Source organism: Panthera onca, chromosome A2 (genome assembly GCF_046562875.1).
Source record: "Panthera onca isolate mPanOnc1 chromosome A2, mPanOnc1 haplotype 2, whole genome shotgun sequence".
In the NCBI taxonomy this organism is placed as follows: Eukaryota; Metazoa; Chordata; class Mammalia; order Carnivora; family Felidae; genus Panthera; species Panthera onca.
This window is the reverse complement of record NC_138340.1, coordinates 83,971,776-83,992,024: the sequence shown is the minus strand read 5'-3', so window position 1 is coordinate 83,992,024 and position 20,249 is coordinate 83,971,776.

The window sequence follows — 20,249 nt, the reverse complement described above, 5'->3', positions numbered from 1 at the left end:
TAGAAACATATGTAGATACCTAGAATTGCTGTATTTCTGTGTTACTTGCAACTTAGTGTTGACACAACAAAAAAGTGATACACCTACAAAGTTTTCTTTAAAAATGAGGATTTTCATCTTGGAATAAAATACAACTTAGTAAATCAAAATGTCTCTTGAATAGCTCAGTATCAAGCTCGAATTATAAAATACCATGAAGGCAAGACTTCTATCTCATATCAGCAATGCCCTTTCTCATAGTATAAAGAAAATCAATATGCTAGTAATAATGAAAAAAGGTAATATTTGTATGACTACATAGCCACTAAAAGTTCATGTTATTACTCTCTCAGCCCATTAAAATTTAGTTGAATATAGTAAATAAAAATGCATTCTAAGTTTCCTGCTTGTGACACGTCATCCTACAAATGACAAGTCATGTTACAAATCTATAACATAGCTTATCATAGAACTTCTAAGATCCATAAAAGAGAAGATGTCAGAGGGCAATATTGTAAGAATTGGACTGGGGTGCATCCTTCTACAATTACAAGAAATATCTAGGGAAAATCATTATGAGATCATTTGAGAAAGTTCTTCAAAGTGAATTACAATGTAGTGTGGGTATTATTACTTACTGGTCATTTATGAAGAATCAGATTGAGGTTTCTCTGAGTAAGGCAAGGCTCCAGCAGGCATGGTATTACAACAATAAGAGCAATAAAACTCTTCAATCAGTAATAGCCATATGTTATATATATCGAAAGAAAAAATTGGAGCACTTATATCAATTCAGTTTGGGTGCCGTAAAGAAAAAGAACTATACACAAATGAAAAGGGAAGTATGTCTTTCATTTCAAATACTCCATTTAAATCTTCCATTTTGCCAGATTTAAATTTCTACTCTTTCAACTGCCTTAGGTCTTTTAAGTTGCAAACATGATCTCTGACTTTTAAGATGCAATTATGTTTCCAAAAAAATTTTTAGCTTCTGAGGTATCTATTTTATTCCACCGGAAAGAAGTGGAAATTGAAGTCAAATACCTTTTTTTTTTACAGTGAGGCTTTAATAATGGAATAGTTCTATGGCTCAAAAAAAAAAAAAAACTCTCAAGTATTACTCTTTAATAATCCAGATTAGATAGTCACAATTAGTGAACTAGACATCACTCTTTCATTAAAAATTATACCCAAGCATATATAAATAAATCCAATAAATGTAAAATATCAAAATATTTTACATTATGAAATTATTTCCATTATTTCACTTCAATAATGCTTCAAATACTCCTACATTTTAAAATGTCAGGATTAATACTATTATACATGAAAAAGTTTAAAAATTGGAAATATAAAGTATTATTAACAACATTTATCAAAAACAGAAAAAAAACTGAGTGCTACAATTGTTATTATGTTTAAATATCCTCTAGGTATAATGTGAATCATTATATCATGATTTTACTTCTGCCTCTGTGACAAATTTGTTTCATTTGTTGTAATTTTGTGATATTAAAATCGTATCTTGGTATCAATTCCCATTTGTGACCTCTAACTTTGCTCTTGTAATGGCCAATAGGCTGCAGCAAAATTTTAATTCACCATTCATGACCATGCACCCTTGGTCACAAAGGGAATTACTCATGAGACCAAGGATAAGTTAGTGTAAAGTCATCATCTATATTACTAAAATAATTTTGAAAGTCAGGTATATAACTATTTTCATGATGGACAACACAATATTAGCATCATTATATGTAATTTAGATTCATAGCCTTTTGAACATATTAAAAAAGTAGAAAATACTAGTAGGCATCATCGACTTTTATCTTTCAGCTTCTAACTATGCATTATAATAAAAGTAATAAAAATCTATTATTCTTCAGAAGGTGAATCTTGTGATGTATAAAATAAATTAAGATTATGTCATATACAAGCTTTCCCCTGATCTTTTATAGCAACCTTCAGTTTTCCAGTAGGTGACCATTTGCAGTCATTTGTCATAAACCAATGGTCTTACATGCTGAGGATGCTGCCTGACTGCTGTAGGGGAAGTTAGTTTGATGGAATAGAAATGAAAAGTATAATAGAAAATTCATCCCACAGCAAATGCCTTCCAGACTATAGAAAGTCCTCTTAGTGGGTGAAGTTTCTCTCTGACTTGGGCATTCTGAAGGTGAAGCACTGAATATATAGGGAAGAACTCTACTGGGCACCCAAAATAATTTAGTGGTCATTTAAATCTCTTAACTCAAAGGTTAATCCAAACCTGAAATCCTAGAAGCTTGAGTGTATTTAGGGACTTGGTAGATATCCAGCTTGTTTGCAATAGCTAATATCCATTCTGTTTATTTGGATTCCTCCAGGGTTTATTAAATTCAAGAGAGTATTCTTTCCACAATGCATCACATTAGAATTTGAGAGGTATGTCTAGCTAAAGTAAAACAATACCATCAATCCAGACTTTCATAGTGTTTTGAGCTTTAGCTGGGAAATTTTCTTACATCCTACAATGAGTAAACATTACGATGTTTTGAGTTGTATGAGTATATACAACAATATACATATACAACAATATATGAGTTGTATGCCTGTGAGCCAGAAATTATTATATAAAATATGATATATACAATGGCTATAAAGATGCAGAGGACCTTGAACACAGAAGAAGTTTTGTCCACTATCTTTTACCCCCTTCCAAAACGTGGCCCTCTTGGATTTCCACACTGCACAACTACTCCTTCTCAGGGACTGAGCAGGAAGCTAGTCTAGTGGGCCTCTCAACCTTTCTCAAGTATGGAGAGGAGGTCAGGCTCACTGAAACCCTTAAAATCCTTAAATGTGCTTATTTGACTTAAATATATGAAAGATCAGATTCCTCATCTCCAAGAACTTCTGAAATGAAAGAAAAAGTTTATGAGCCCTTAACTATATATCAGAAGATCTTGTTCAATATGAAGTTCTCATAGAACTTTTAATCTGAAAGAAAAAAAAAATAAACCTTGGATGCCAAGAACTGTCTTTTCCTCTCCTCTCCTTTCTTCTCCTCCTCCTTCTTCATCTTCTTCTGTCTCTCTCACTCTGCCTCTGTCTCTCTCACTTGCAATATATTTTGCATTAATATCATTGCATTTTATACATAGTCTATGGTTCATAGTCTCATACAACACACACAGGCATAAAAGTTGCCTTTGTTGTGGTTTTAGTAAATTGAATAATGCCCTTCAAAGATATTCATGTTCTAATCTCTGGGTTTGTGAATCTTTACCTTCTATGGCAAAGGGACTTTACAGACATGGTTAAAGAGTTTGAGAAGGGGAAATAATCTTGCATTATCCAGGGAGGCTCTAAACCTAATTACATGTATACACGTAAGAGGGAGGCATAGGGAGATTTGACTACAAATGTAAGAAAATCTCACATGATAGGGAAATCAGACAGAGATATAAAGATGCTACACTGCTATCTTTGGAGAGTGAAGAAGAGGTCATGGACCAAGGAATGAAAGGAATATAGCTCTAAGTGTTAGAAATAGCAAGGAAATGAATTTTCTGTAAAGACTGTCATTTTCAAACATCAATATACATTTAACAAAGAAATGATTTCTTGGAAGTCCAGAAAGCTAAACCTATACTGCCCAAAGTTGCCTCAAAAATTGCCCTGCATCTAATGGACTCTGTTCTCCAATTACTGATGAAGATATTTTCTATCATAGGATTTTATCTCTACCCTCCCTCTAAATTTTCCACAGATTATTGGACCAGAAATGGGCACAATGTACAAATGCAGCCAATCTCTAGGTGGTTAGTGTCCCAAGGCCTGGAATAGAAAAGTGTGAGAAGATAGTGATATACGTATCTCAGGAACATGTTGCTGAGAATTTACAAGAAAATAAGATGATTTTATATGTAAAAGGGGAAGAAAGATCATGTAGCAAGAGAGGCCACAAGTATAAGCAAGTTATAAGGTCCAAGATTTATGAGGCACTAGGAAAAAAAAATGGACAGAGATAAATGAAGTAGATACTCAGAAACCAAGACACAATTAAACAGATCATATTGTCCAGAAAAAAGACAAAGAGACTATATGATCCCCATGATGACTTTGGTTCAAGGAAATTTTCTGGTCTTAAGCAAATCCATGAGGATCTCTGTACCTGATAACAAAAAGGGCCCTGGCTACAACAATTTGAGTGTTAAACACCCCAAATCCCGAGTCATATGGGATCTGCATGTATCTTTTGAAGCCGAAGCTGTGAAATTAGACACATCTGGTTTGATCTTCACTTTGACCTTCACTATCTATGGGTCCTTGATGTATAACTAAACCAATAAAAGCCTTACCTTCCTCAGTGCTAAAGTCACTCCTTAGAGTAATTGTGTTGATTCATGAAAAGCACCTGGTATGTTATGCCTAGCATATGGTAACTGTTCAATAAACATCAGCCATTCTTTTTCTTATCATTTTGCTAGAAGAAAGGATAGTTAGCCAGTAAGGTTTGGAAATTAGGAAGATTGCTGGAGGAACAATAAATTTTCATACTATTTTTATAAATTCTATATTTATTTCTACACTGATAATCTTTAAAAATTATAATTTTAAGAGCTAACTCATACAATACTAAGTAGGGTTTTTTTCAGAGCCATACTTTAAAAACCATTAAACACCATCCACAGTAAAAAAAAAAAAAAAAACATATTGCAATCCTTTTCACACATATATTTCCCAGTATAAATATTTTCCATTATGGGTGTCTGGGTGGCTCAGTTGGTTAAGCGTCAGACTCTTGATTTTAGCTCAGGTCATGATCTCATGGTTTGTGAGATTGAGCCCCATGTCAGGCTCGGCAAAAACAGCACCGAGCCTGCTTGGAATTTTCTCTCTCTCTCTCAAAAATAAGTATTTTTTAAAAAGAAAGAAAATTAAAATGGTAGACAAAATCACATCAACATAAATAAATCTCAAAATTACATTGAGATATAATTTTGCTACAGAGTGATATGTTTTATATAAAATTTAAAATGATACAAAACAAAATTATGTACTTTGGTGTGATACAATATTTAATAAGAATATAAAATATAATGATAAACTTAAAATTGGGGTAAGTGGTTACCTCCAGGGAGTAAAGTAGTGAGGAGAATGGAATTGAAAAATAGAAATAATGATATTTGTAGTTTTACTTCTTAAGAAAAGTGGGCACTTAGAAATACATTTATTATTCTATTTTTAGTGTGCTGAAAATATTTCATTATAATAAAAAAAGGAATACAAAATATAGAAATAATTATAAAGAGAAATCTCTGAGACTATTGTGATACTTATCTTTGCATAATAACTTCATTCAAGTTAAAATAATTAATTCAAACTTTGGTGCCCTCCTAGAGTTAAGATATGGCATATTTTCCATAACCCCATTGAGTGAATTCTTCATATTTCTATCTGGATTTGAACCTTCAGTAAGCTACCATAAAACAGTATCTCAACAAAATTCTACTTGTAAACCTGGACTGATAAAAGAGTAAACTCTTATTTGTATATGGTCATTACTCAGGCTGAATCTTTTTAAATATTAAGTTTAGCTCAGGCAAAAAAATGCTTCCGTTTTCAGATTTTTGAACTGAAAATGAAGTATCTCCAAAAATGAATTCAGGGAATTGAGGAGTATGAGCTGATTTGTTCAATTTACAAGAATAGTAGTACATCTACACTGCATTGTAATGGCCCAGTAGCACAAAATTTAATGCGTAGATCCTTGTTTTATTTTTATAAGCTCACAGGCAGATCTGATTTATTTAAATCAATGCTTAGCTTTCAAGGTACACTCCATCTATTTAAAATTATAAATCAAATTGATGACAAACATTATCAATGACCTTCCAGTTTATCTGTGTCTTGGTTAACTGATGTCCACTTGGAAAAGACAGATGACAGGACAGTAGAGGCTATTTGATGTAATGAAGACTGATAGCTTCTGCCTTTGTAGAGTGAAGCACATTTGCCATCAATTTAAATTCCAGCAGTTCATTTCAGGCAGAACCACACAAAATAAGAGGGAAAAAAAGTACAAGGAAGGAGCTATACTTTCAAAAAGATCTGAACATAGTAACTTAAAACGTCAGCAAGCAGAATTTTTATGTTAAATACATGTAAGGAAGGAAGGGGGAAACATATTAGTTGTATTTTCCTCTAATTTGAACGATAGATAGTACTACTACATGATTTTTTTTAGTATTTCTAAAATGTGTGATATTTTGGTATGAAAAATAATTCACATGTGTAAAATATGAAAAAAAAATTACTTCTCATGATCCACTATCCAGTATCAGGAATAGGACAGCAATCATATAATTTACAAATATTAGTGCATTCCTCATTAATTTCATCCATTGCCTACCCCCATGCCTATAATCAATATAATTTTGTTTCTTGCTTTTTCATGTATTTAAAATAGTGTCATGATTTTTCTAGATGTGTATTTTTCTATACATCTGCTTTTCTCCTTTTTTGCTTGTACAGAATTGATTATTTCCTTATTACATATTTTCAACCAACTTATTTAAAAGTTATACACTCCACTTTCTATCCTTTTAATAATCCTAATAATTTTGATAATTTCATAACTTTTATGGAATTTTAACAAAGTCTAAAGTTAATATTTTACTATCTTCATATGATAGTGTTATTAGGATATTTTAAATCTAAAACCAGTCTTCTAAGATGCACATATTGTTTTTTAATATTCTAGGTCTGTCTCTCTTTGTAACTCATAAAGTAGATTTTAAAAAATTATTTTATAGAGGCTCCTGGGTGGCTCAGTGGTTAAGCGTCCGACTTCAGCTCAGGTGACAATCTCGTGGTTCGTGAGTTCAAGCCCCGTATAGGGCTCTGGGCTGATGGCTCAGAGCCTGGAGCCTGCTTCCAATTCTGTGTCTCCCTCTCTCTCTGTCCCTCCCCCGTCCATGCTCTGTCTCTCTCTGTCTCAAAAATAAATAAATGTTAAAAAAAAATTTTAAAAATTATTTTATATAGACCATTCTTTTTTTAATGTTTTTTTGTTTGTTTTTTGTTTTTCTAATTTTTGAGAGAGACCAAGTGCAAGCGGGGAAGGGGCAGAGAGAGAGGGAGACACAGGATCCAAAGCAGGCTCCAAGTACTTAGTTGTCAGCACAGAGCCGGACAAGGGGCTCTAACTCACAAACTGGGAGATCATGACCTGAGCCAAACTCGAGGCTCAAAGGATTGAGCCACCCAGGCACCCCTAGACCATTCTTATTTATATTTATGTAAATGCTTACCTATTTCTTTCCTCACCATTCTTTTTTTTTTTTTTTTTTTGTATCTTTTGATTCCTGAAGTATATTTCTTACAATTCTGTTAATGAAGATATGTTACTGGTAAACTTTCTCAGTTTTCTATTATTTATAAAAGCCTTCATTCCACTCTCCTTAAAATATAATTTTGCTGGGAACACAATTGTAAATTAGCAGGATATTTTTTCCTACAGTAGTATGAAGTTATTATTGCTAGGTGTTCTGGCTTCCTTTTTGCTCATAAGATATCCATCTGCTGTCAGACCAATTGTCCTTCTTTTATAGGTGATTTGCCTTTCATTCTGCCTGCTTGTAAGTACTTTTTGTCTTTGGTAATGTGCAGTTTCACACTGGCATACCTAGGTATGGATTTTTTTGTTATTTATCACACTGAGGATATGTTGTGCTTTCTAAATTTTTGGATCACAATACCCATTTATTCCTGGTCAATATTCTCTACTGCCCATACCTGATATATTTTATAAAATATATGTAATAGGGGTGCCTGGGTGGCACAGTTGGTTAAGTGTCAGACCCTTGATTTTGGCTCAGGTCATGATCTCACGTGGTTCATGAGTTTGAGCCCTACATGGGGCTCTGCACTGACAACTCAGAGCCTGGAGCCTGCTTCAGATTCTGTGTCTCCCTCTCTGCCTCTCCCTTGCTCACGCTATGTCTCTCTGTCTCTCAAAAATAAATAAATGTTAGGGGCGCCTGGGTGGCGCAGTCGGTTAAGCGTCCGACTTCAGCCAGGTCACGATCTCGCGGTCCGTGAGTTCGAGCCCCGCGTCAGGCTCTGGGCTGATGGCTCGGAGCCTGGAGCCTGTTTCCGATTCTGTGTCTCCCTCTCTCTCTGCCCCTCCCCCGTTCATGCTCTGTCTCTCTCTGTCCCAAAAATAAATAAAAAAAAAAAAGTTGAAAAAAAAAAAAATTAAAAATAAATAAATAAATAAATAAATAAATGTTAAATAAAGAAATTAATTAAATATATGTAATGTTTTGCTTATATATTTGCTTCCCTGAATTAGCATGCGGGTTCTATGAAGGAGACAATTTTTGTTTGTTCCATTTACTTTTGTGTTTATAGTGTCTAACTGGCCCTTGGAATTTATGTAAGATTTAGAAGTAATGCATGGTGGAAACAGATATTTGGGTGTAGAAATGGTTTTTAAGGAAAAGAGTATGATCTGAGAGCTATATAAAAATATTTTCAGTTCTGTGACTAGCAGAGTAGGTAACATTGGATAATCCTCTATTTTTAGGATGGTTTAAAAAGTTAGGCAAAATATTTTTAACCTGCTTGAAGAGATGGAGCAGCCAATAACATGGTAAAGAACTACCAAACACTATGAGGCACACATTAATATACTATTTATATAACATATATACAGTATATTGTAATATGGCAATATACATAAATGAATACATGTACACATCAATATACATATGTGTATATAAATATTCAAGGGTATTCTGTAAACAGAAGAAAACATAATCCCAAATCATAGAGACAACTATGGGATTGTCAGAGACAACTAAAGGGATTAAATAACAAAGAAAATAATAAATATGTCAGAAAATTTAAAAGAATAGTAGATATTTACAGCAAAATAGTTGATTTGGAGGTTTAAAATATAAGGAAAATTAACATATATGATAACTATGGCATGTAAAAAGAAAAGGTAAAATTAAAATCATTTAAGGTCTATAGAATGTTTGGACAGAGGCCAAAATTAATTCATTTTAGATTTAATGAATTAAAGAAACATACAAAGCATAGATCAAGAATACATAGCTCCCAAACTAATTAAGACAATGAAATAAATTTAAAATACTTAAACAAAAGCAAGGTAAGAAAATTATCAGAGAGGAGTGTGTCAAATAGCCCTTGATAATATGGTAATTTTGAATTAAAGTTATGTTTATTAAACGTTAGTGGGCTAAATGCTATAGTTAAACAAAAAAGGTTTTAAGGTTATGAACTATAATAAAACTGAAATTAATTATATTATAAATAATATAAAACATATCAACACATAAGTATGGTGAAAAGATTGAAAAAAGTGTACCAGACAAAACTAACTAAAATAAAAAAGCTGACATATGCTATACAATAACTATGAGGGAAAATAATTACAAGAGATGATGATTTAAAGTGGAAACCAGTAAGAAAATATGAGAACTTTTAAAATTAACAAAAGCAAAAGGAGAAATGAAATCCAAATATATAGTGAAGGAGTTTAATATTGCTTTTAATAACTGATATAGCAAGGAGACAAACACTAGTAAAAATAAAGAAGTCCTAAAAATCATTAGTAGACTTGCAATGATGATGAGGTCTAGGACACTCCACCAATTACTGCAGAAAACACACTTTTTATTAAAATTGCACACCAGACATTTACAAACATTGACTACTTTACAGACAAGAAGCAATCTCAACAAGTTTCAAAATTGAAGTCATACTAAGTTTTCTGGACAAAATTCATTAAGCTAGATGTCAATAATAGAATCAAAGAGAATCCTCACATTGAAAATTATTTCTAAAACTATTTCTAAATATTCCATTGGTGGATGATGAAATCTCAATAATAATGAGGACCTACTTTGGGTCAAACATAATGAAAATATTAAATGATAATAAAATTTTGTGAGATGCAGCTAAAGCTCTGTTTATAGGAAATCTATGGTTTTAAATGCATGCATTATAAGTAAAAGAAGGATACAAATAAGTGAGCTAAGCACTCATCCTAAGAAGTGTTTAAATGACCAAGAAATTAACATCAAAGAACATTGAGGGAAGGGAATAATAAAGAACAAAATTGATAAACTATAAAATAAATATCCAATTGAAAGTCCATGTTTTGAACAAACTGATAAAATTGACAAATGCTTTAAGGGACTTAGCAAAAAAGAGAAGTCATATAATAACAAGAATAAAAAAGGGAATGTCACTATCCTACAGACATTAACAAGACAATAATTTTATGATAATAAACTTGAACATTTAGATGGAAATAGAAAAATTCCAAGATTGGTGGGAAAAAAATTGGTGAGCTAACAACCAGAAAAAAACAAAAAAGGGTAACCTGAATAATAATGTAAATCTAAATAAAACATAATGTTTTTTTCTTAGAAAATGAAACCCCAGAACTTAATGGCTTCACCAATGAATTCTGAAAAACTTTTAAGGAAGAAATAATTCTAATCATATATAATATCTTCCAAGTGAGAGAAAAAGAAAGATAACCATCTGCATTGTTTTAGGATATCAAATACTGACATTGATATCAAATACTGTTGAAGATAGTATGAAATTAGAAAAATACAGGCAGACCTCATTTACGATCCTAGGTTTTTAAAACTCCTAAAAAGAATATTAACCAAAAAAAATACGAGCAGATTGGATTTATTTAGGATACAAGATTGGCTTCAGGATTTGAATATCAGTGCAATTATTACATGAACACAAAGTAGTCCTCTCAAGTGATGCAAATTTAAAAAATACTTAATAAAAGTCACTATCCACTCACAATAAAAAAGTTCTTTAGCAAGTAGTTACAGAAGGCTATTTTTTAATATGATAAAGAGTATTCAGTAAAACAAACGTAAGAACAATCATCACACATATTGGTGACATGTTGAAAGGTTTGTCTCTGACAACAAAAACAAAATATGGATACTCTTATCATGTCTTTATGCAACTTTGTACTGGAAGTCCTAGACAATGATCAAAGGTAAGGAAAAGAAGCAATGTAATGATTTGAGAGAAAGAAATGAAACTATCATAATGTATAGGTTATACTAAGACTTAAGAAGAAAATCTAAAAGTATCTACAGATACATTATTACACTAATGAAACAGTCTAGCAAGATTACTAGATATAAATTCAATATAAAACCCTGCATTTCTACATACCAGCTACAAGAATTAGGAAATGCACTTTTAAGTAAAATATCTTCTATAAAACCATAAAATCACAATATTTAAGAATAAACATAACAAAGATATGCAAGAACATAAGGCAGAAAACCAGGAAGTGTTACTGAGACATAAAAGGAAGCTTTCCCAAAGGAAGGCTGAAACAATTTCATGAATTGGAAGATTTGTTAATGAAATATGTTAGTTCTCTCTAAATTGCTCTACAAATTCATTCAATCCCATTGAAAATACTAGCAGAATTTTCTGGAGAGTGACAAGTTGCTTTTAAATTCATACAAAAATTCCTAAGACCAAGAATAATCAAGAGTAAGAACAGTGGATAGCTTTGTACTACAACATAGCAAGATATAGATCTAAAGTAATTAAAGTAAGGCTTAATAATAGACAAACAGTCCTGGGATGTAGTATGGAGGGTAATAAATATAGTTAACAATACTGTTCTGTACATTTGAAATTTCGTAAGAGGGTGTATCGTAAAAGTTCCAATCACAAGAAAAAAAATTTTATAGCTATATGTGGTGATGGATGTTAAATTACTATGATAATCATTTTGAAATATATCATGTATCAACATATATCAAATCTTTATGTTGCACACCTAAAACTAATAGTGTTATAAGTTAGTTTTATCTCATTTAAAACAAATAGACAATAAGAGCATCTAGAGCTAGGCGTAATATGGACAACTGAGTTTCAGCAAAGGTTGCACTCCAGAGCAACCAGAGAGAGGGCAGTCTTCTTAACAACAGGTGGTAGATTGGATATCCATCTGGGAAAAAAGTGAAATTTGAATGTTATTTTATGTCATAAATACAAAAAGTAATATTGGGGTAGATGTTCAATCTACAGATGATTGGAAAAACAATAAAATCACTAGAAGATAACATAGAAGGCTTTATTAACATCAGAATTCTTTTTTTAAAGGTTTATTCATTTATTTTGAAGAGATAGAGGGAGCATGAGTGGGGCAGGGACAGACAGAGAGGGAGACAGAGAATCCCATGCAGGATCTGCACTGTCAGCACAGTGCCTCACTCAGGGGCTCAAATTCAGCAACTGGAAGATCATGACCTGAGCTTAAATCAAGAGTCAGACCCTCAACCTACTGAGCCACCGAGGTGCCCCTAACATCATAAATCTTAAGATATAAGATGCACTAAGTATAAAGGGAAAATTGGTAAAATTAAGAATTTCTGTCCATCAAGACACCATTAAGAGACAAGCAATGGACTGGGTCAATAGATTCCTAACAAACAAACATGACAACAAAATCATATTCAGACCTTAGTTTTAAAATTCTATAGATGAGCAGTGCCTGTGTGGCTCAGTGGGTTAAGCGGCTGACTTCGGCTCAGGTCATGATATCATGGTTCATGGGTTTGAGCCCCACTTGGCCTCTGTGCTGACAGGTCAGAGCCTGGAGCCTGCTTCAGATTCTGTGTGTGTCTCTCTCTCTTCCTCTCCCCTCCTCAATTTCTCTCTCTCTCAAAAATAAATAAACATTTAAAAAAATAAAATAAAAATAAAATTCTATAAATGAATGAGCAAAAGGTAAACAATAGAAAAAATGAGCAAGGGGGATGCGCGGGCAGCTCAGTCAGTTGTGTCCAACTCTTGAATTTGGTTCAGGTCATGCATGATCTCAGAGTTCATAAGATTGAACCCTGCCTCAGGATCTGTGCTGACAGAATGGAACCTGCTTGGGATTCTCTCTCTCTACCTCTCTCTCTCTCTCTCTCTCTGTCTCTGCCCCGCCCCAACTCATGTTCATGCTCTCTCTCTTAAAATAAATAAACTTAAAAAAATCATTAGGAAAAAAAAAAAAAATTGAAAAAAATTAGCAAGGGACCCTAGCAATCAATTCAAAAAGAGGAGAACCAAATGGCCAATAAACATAAGAAAAGGTGGTCATACTTATTAGTAACAAGAGAAATGCAAGTTAAAATCACTACACATTTACCAAAATAGCTAAAATGAAAAGTACTGACTAGGAATTGGAGTGGAAGAATATCAATGGGAATGTGCATAAACTGAACATAGGAAAAGAAATTTGCACAGTTTGGAAAACTATATGGTGGTATCTTTTATAGTTTATCATATACATACCCCATGACCTAACAACTTACCACCCAGATATATACCAAACAGAACTGCATGCATTGTGCAACAAAAGACATTCACAAACATGTCCATAATAGCATTTTAAGCCATTTTATTGGAAAATAACTAAATTATTCATTAACAGGATGTGTATATATAATGGAATACTATAGCTACAGGTAAATATAGCTACTATGCTATAGTGTAGCTCAACTATCGCTACTATACTACAGGTAAATCTCACATCATAATGTTAAAGATAAACAAGGAAGAATATATGCAAATTATTCAAATGACATTAAGTTCAAAAATAATTTAAACTATTGTATTTATGTGTTTATGATTAGGTTGTTAAACTACCAAGTAAAGTATGGAAGTGTTTACCTTTTGTGGGAGGTAGGAGAGTGACCAAAAGATAGGTTTTAGGAGGGGCTAGCAATGTCTTTTTTCTAGACCTGGGTGTTAGTTACATGAGTATTGCTTTGTGATAAATTGAGATGCACGTTTTTTCTTTACTCTTATCTCTATGGGTATTGTATAATATAAAAAAAAAAAGGTCAGCACTAGAAAAATAATCAATGGGAAATGAGCAAATAGATTCTGGAGGCATTAATCAAGTTAGGGGACTATTGCAATTGTCTATCCCAAAAGTGTAAGCACTTAGGCAAGAATGATTTCAGTAGACAAATAAAAGAGAGGACGGGTAAAAAGAATCATTCAAAAGGAAAATTAATATAAAGATAAGACATGATCATATAATATAAATACCACAAGTTTAGGAAGAAGAGAAATCTGGGATTAAATTATTTTTTTCTACTGCATAGGATCAATGGGATCTGGGCAAAATGTTTAAATTTTATGAGTCTCTGTTTCTTCACCCATGCACTGGGGAGAATGATGTATGTGGCACAGAAGCACATATATAAAATGAGATAAAAACTACAAGTGGCCAAGCACAGGATTTGACAAAATTTAGGAACTCAATGAATGCCTCTTCTCTTCCTTCAATATGTTTCTCCCAATAAAATTACCTTATTCATGTGAAATTAAGAAATTATAAGTCATCATTTGTATATTAAGAACATGTTTTAAAACTGAAAATTACATGAAAAAATTAGATTTTTAATGATTTTGGAAATTTATTTTGAAATGTACCCTGCATTTTAGTTCATTAATATTTTTATAGAATTCCTAATAAAGATATTGAAAGAAAGATTCAAACTCTATTATTTAAAAAGAGTGGAATTAAAACAAAGCTTGGCATGATTATAATTCTGAAGAATTTTATAAGTACTTTATTGTAAGATGTTTCTGTATGAGTATCATTCCGCAGGTATTCTGGCCTCTACTTTGTCTTTGGCCAGGCCCTCTCTATTAACTCTAGCCAACTCAAGAGGTGGTGACTCTTGCTGTACAAAGAACCAAAACTACATATGTGTATCATGGATCAGGTAGAACCCTTTCTCATCCCTAGCCTCTGGGACTGCAGGGTAGAAATATTTCAAAGAGAAGCTTAGAATGTATAAGACCTTTCTTTTCCTTTCATTTACAATGAGGTCTTCTGCTCGATTCCTTGGAACTCCAAAAAGTCAATAGAAACCATTTGGGGACCCCAAGGAAAATGATCTAAGGAATTGTGTACCTCAGTGAGGATGTTTTACAAATTTTAATGAAAAAGGGTACAATAAGATCCTTTAAACAAATCCAATTCCAACATAAATCACCACGGTAAGAGAGGAATTCTGCACAGAAACCCTAGCCGGGAGTAAAATGCTTAAGCTTGCCATCTTCTTGAAAGATAAAAGAGATAGGAGTCAGCTGGATGAATGGCTATACAAATAGCAGATGTAAGAAAACATCCACTTATTTTGTATTTCCATTGACACACACAAACATGACAGTTTGAACATTAAAAACTTTAGTTAAATAATTATTAAGACACATAAAGGAATGAAGGTTTGTGGTAATCTACCTGTTAATTGTACATTTCTTGGGCATTTTCTCTGACCTGTTTTTAACATCCCTCTAATTAGAGAGGATAAAAGGCATAATTTATAGGTTGTGTCACCAGACAAAATAATGACTAAATATATTATTATAACTATGAAGTCTAATAGTTAGGTATCCACCAACCATGTGTGATTATTTAAATTTAAGTGGACTAAAATTTACTAAAATTAGAAATTTAATTTCTCAGTAAAATTACCCATATATCAAATTCCTAATATCTAGACTTTGTTGGTAGCTACTGAATTCAATTGTGGAGAATATTTCCATCATTACAGAAGTTCTGTTGCATGGTGTTGATTTACATTATATTCAAGTCAGACAATTTCTTTAGGTAATTTAGTTTGTAAAATTTCATTTTTCAACATTGGGGTATTTTCTTAAAATGACTTAGATGCTGCATTGCATTATTTAGAGTGTGGTGTGACTGCTATAAACAAGGAACCAATAACAGTGGCTCAAACAAGATGTAAATATTGTACTGTCCTGAAAACAGTACAAATGGAAGCAATTTTTCCCATGACACCAGATAATCCAAGCGTCTGCTAGTTTGCTCATACAGGTTCTACCTCATGTTCTGAGATGGCTATTCCAACCCCTACCTGCATATCCACACTCCAACAAATTGGCAATCGGGAAAGAGAAGAAACGGCATTATTCCTTTCCTTGTAAGTGCATAACTCTAATATCGCATACTTTGCTACTTTCCACATTTCATTGGCCCAAAAATAACCCCATGGTCACATCTAATTATGAGGGTGCCCAAGAATGTGATTTTCAGTTTGGTATCTGTGTGCCTGGCTAAAATTTCTATTCTTGTAGAGGTAGGAAAAATTAATATTGCTAACTCATCTAGCAATCTCTCCTATACAGACCCACATTTTACATTCTCTTACACATAAAATTGAGTTTTCCTGCTTCCCTCCATTTATAGATGCTCTGGTAGAGGTGATGTAAAAATTTTATTGCATACCTCCAGAACATTAAACAAGACATTTATATTATCATCTGAATTCTGTAATAGAATTCATATTACCAGTTTTAAGTTCCATGCCCCTATAAGCAGTGAGTTACCCCCAAAACAGAAAATAGAAATTCACTCCCAGTTGGCCAGTCATTTGATAGAAACAAAATGTTAATACAAAAACATCTTATGACTGCCTAGCTTATCAATTTTTGATACTGCATGTCATTTCTTCACTGATGTCTAAAGCTGAGTATTTGAAAAGGAAATCCATTCCTCCTTAAATTTTAACATAGAATCCCACTACAGTTCATTGTTGCACAGAGCAACACATAGTAAGCATTAATAACGTTTTACATAATATCTAATAAAAGACTCATTTCATACAACAAAGTACTATATATGTAAACCATTCTCCTCTCTGCATTAAAATACAAAGGTAAGTTAAATTAAATAGAATTTATATGGATATAATTTATTGAAATAATAATTTCATGTAAATTTTTAATAATTGAGGAATCTCTATTAATTCCACTTTTTGTTCTCTTTATGGGTTATGTGAGAAGAAAATCAGATTTGTGGATTATTAATTCATTTTATTGAAAGTGAAATAATAACATATTTTTGTGGTAATATATAGCTACACAACTCTAGCCTGAGAACCTAAGCCCTCATTGGATGACCCTGAGTTTGTGATCTACAAAGTGGTTGGCATCACAACACACTTGTGATAACAAAGTCAGGTTTGACATTGCCATCCATTTAAATAATGAGCACTTTATTAATAAAGATATATGGTATATTGAATCATTTCCTTAAAATGTTCATTTTATTTAATCTGTCATCATTTAAACCATGTGGTACCATGACTATAATATAATAATATGACTTTTTTCCAAGGAAGCAGTTTATTTTTAAAACTTTGAGAGATGCCTCTAAGCCACCCGCAGATAACTATAATATCATAGCCACCTTGACATTAAATTTATGAAATTTTTTTATCACGAAGTTCCTCATATCTACCATTTTTTCACGTCTTTCCCCTTTACCTCAAATTATCTCCTACTCTGTCAATCTCTCTCCTCACCTGAGACTTCCATGTCATTAACATAGGACCACAGAACCAAGTTACTGGTTCCCAGAGACTCACAAATATAACCCAAAAGACCAACCCCTAAATTGAGTTCAAGATTATAGATTTGAAAACTACTGAAAAACTAGGGGAACAGAATACCAGAATGTTAAGAATATTAATTGACTTCAAACTTAAGCTCTAAGATAACTATAATATGATACTATCCTATGAAAGTGAATACTTCTTGATACTTATTCTATCAAATCATCTTTAATCGCCCTTACATTTTTTACTTAAACTATTGTGAACCCACAATCCTTAATAAACAGAAAATATTTCCATTTTTCTACTTCCATTTTGTGTTTTCCTAGCTACTGGCAAAAGAAAAAATAGAATAAAATAACATAAATAGGTATTTTTCATGGTCTTCCATAGTGATTTGACTATTAATTAATAAAGTAACATTTATGTAAAAATAATGTTGGTTATATGTATTTTCTTTCCCAATTTCTTTTTAGTTTTTTATAAGATGGGGATACAAAAATATTTCCTGCTCAGTAATTAACTTTGTTCCATTAAATTTATTAGACTTTAACATCAAGAAATAATCTGAGATATGCACTTTCTATCTGTTTATTATGTTTGGGATCTCCCATCTATACTGTTTGGATCAGTCATCTCTGGAAGCTTGAACCAACTCTTTGTAGAAGCTGTAGTATCACAGAATCACCTTATGACAATTCACTTATTACTGTATTTTAAAAGCTATAATAGTGGAAAACAATATAGAGATTCCTAAAAAAATAAAAATAGAACTCCATATGATCCAGCAAACTACTGGGTATTTGTCCAAAGAATACAAAAACACTAATTCAAAGGAACACGTGTACCCCTATGTTTATTGTATCATTATTTACAATAGCCAAACTATTAAAGCAGCCTAAGTGTCCACTGATAGACGAATGCATAAAGAAGATGTGGTATATATACATACAACGGAATATTATTCAGCCATAAAACGAATGGAATCTTGTTATTTTCAACAACATGGTTGGAGCTAGACAGTATAATGCTAAGCAAAACAAATCAATCAGAGGAAGAAAAATACCATATGATTTTACTCATTTATGGAATTTAAGAAACAAAACAAATGAACAAAGTAAAAAACAAAAAAAGAGACATACCAAAAATCAGACTCTTAGCTATAAAGAATAAACAGATGATTACCAGAGGGGAGGTGGCTGGGGAGATGGGTGAAATAGGTGAAGGGAAGAATACACTTATCTTGATGAGCATTGAGTAATGTAGAGAATTGTTGAATCACTATATTGTACACCTAAAACTAATATAAACTATACTGGAATTTAAATTAAATTAAAAATATAATGGTTGGTTATGTAAAAAAAAAATAATTTCAATAATTTTATTGGTTTTATACTCTTGTATTTAGATTCCCAGATAAATGACCACAATAAGCTTTACTGTCTTTGCTTATTTCTTAATAAGTCCACCCCAGCATAGGATATAATCACTTGTTTCTAGATTATTGCAATACACTCCTAAATTGTTCTTCCATCTCAGTCTTACATTGGTCCAATTGATGCTACAGCTATGAAACACCCTTCTAAGTAAACTACTAGATACAAATGTGGTTTATTGCTAGCAAACTAAAGTCCAAATTCTCAGCTTTCAAGGCCCTTGCACCATACATATCACACCCACATGTCCACACTGTGAAACACAGTGTGAAACCTGAATCTATGATGTCTCAGGCTCATTTCCAAATTGATGCCTAAGGCTCATTTCCAAAATAAAGGAAAATAAATGAGGAGATGAGTCAAATTTATTTTAAAAAAATGTTTACATCCTAACGAAAATAGGTTTAAGACACCCGCCCCCCTTGACCCAGAGCCGTGAAAGAACAAAGCATATTTGGGAAACAATAAGTATTTCTATGTGGTTTCAGCATAAACAACATGGCCAGGAAAAAAATCAAACTGTTAAGAAACTTCTGTGTCACATTACAGGACCTAGATTTTATCCAGTATGCAAAGTGACATCATTGAAGAGTTTTAGGCAGAACAATGATTCAGTTAGATTTATGCTTTAGGAAACTATCCTTGTTGTCATGTGGATGATTGACTGAATAAGGAGAGAGGCTAGAGAACTTAGTCTGGAAGTCCAAATGGAAGATGATGATGGCCTCAAGAAAATGGCACCAAAAATGAGTTCTTTGAGAACTAGGGACTATTTCCTATTCTTTTCTTGTGCCCTCAGCACCTAGCATAGCACCTGTCACCTACCATCCTCAGTTTCAAACTGGGAAAGAAAAAGTGACTAGTATCAAAATGAGACAAAAACATAAATTACTGTCACATGTCCTGGTTTATTAATTCAATAGAACACAATTGCATGCCTCTGAGAGCATTGTTATAATCAACCTGTTTGTGGAGCCTTCACAGACCACCTCCCCACCACAGGACTCTTTATTCTGATTCCACCTTCTTTATGGCACAAATGCCTCAAAGAGGAAAAGTTAACTCTGTTTCATTTTTCTATTTTTCTCAAGTCTTACTTCAGTTGAAGAGAACATGATAAATTATTCCATTCAAAATTTTTCTTTGTCTAACAATTCCAAACATCCTCAACTTCCCTAGCTAATATCACACATTTGGTCAAAACAATTCTCTATTTAGTTTGTTTTGGTTTCTCAACCATAATGCCAGTTGATTGAGGGTATAAGACTTAATTTTCAACATTCATTGAAATATATAAGGCACAGCATGATAGGTGCTTTAAAAAAATGTTGTTTTATTAACTCCTGAAATTTAGGCACATTTAATTCACTGATGCTCTCATATTAAAATA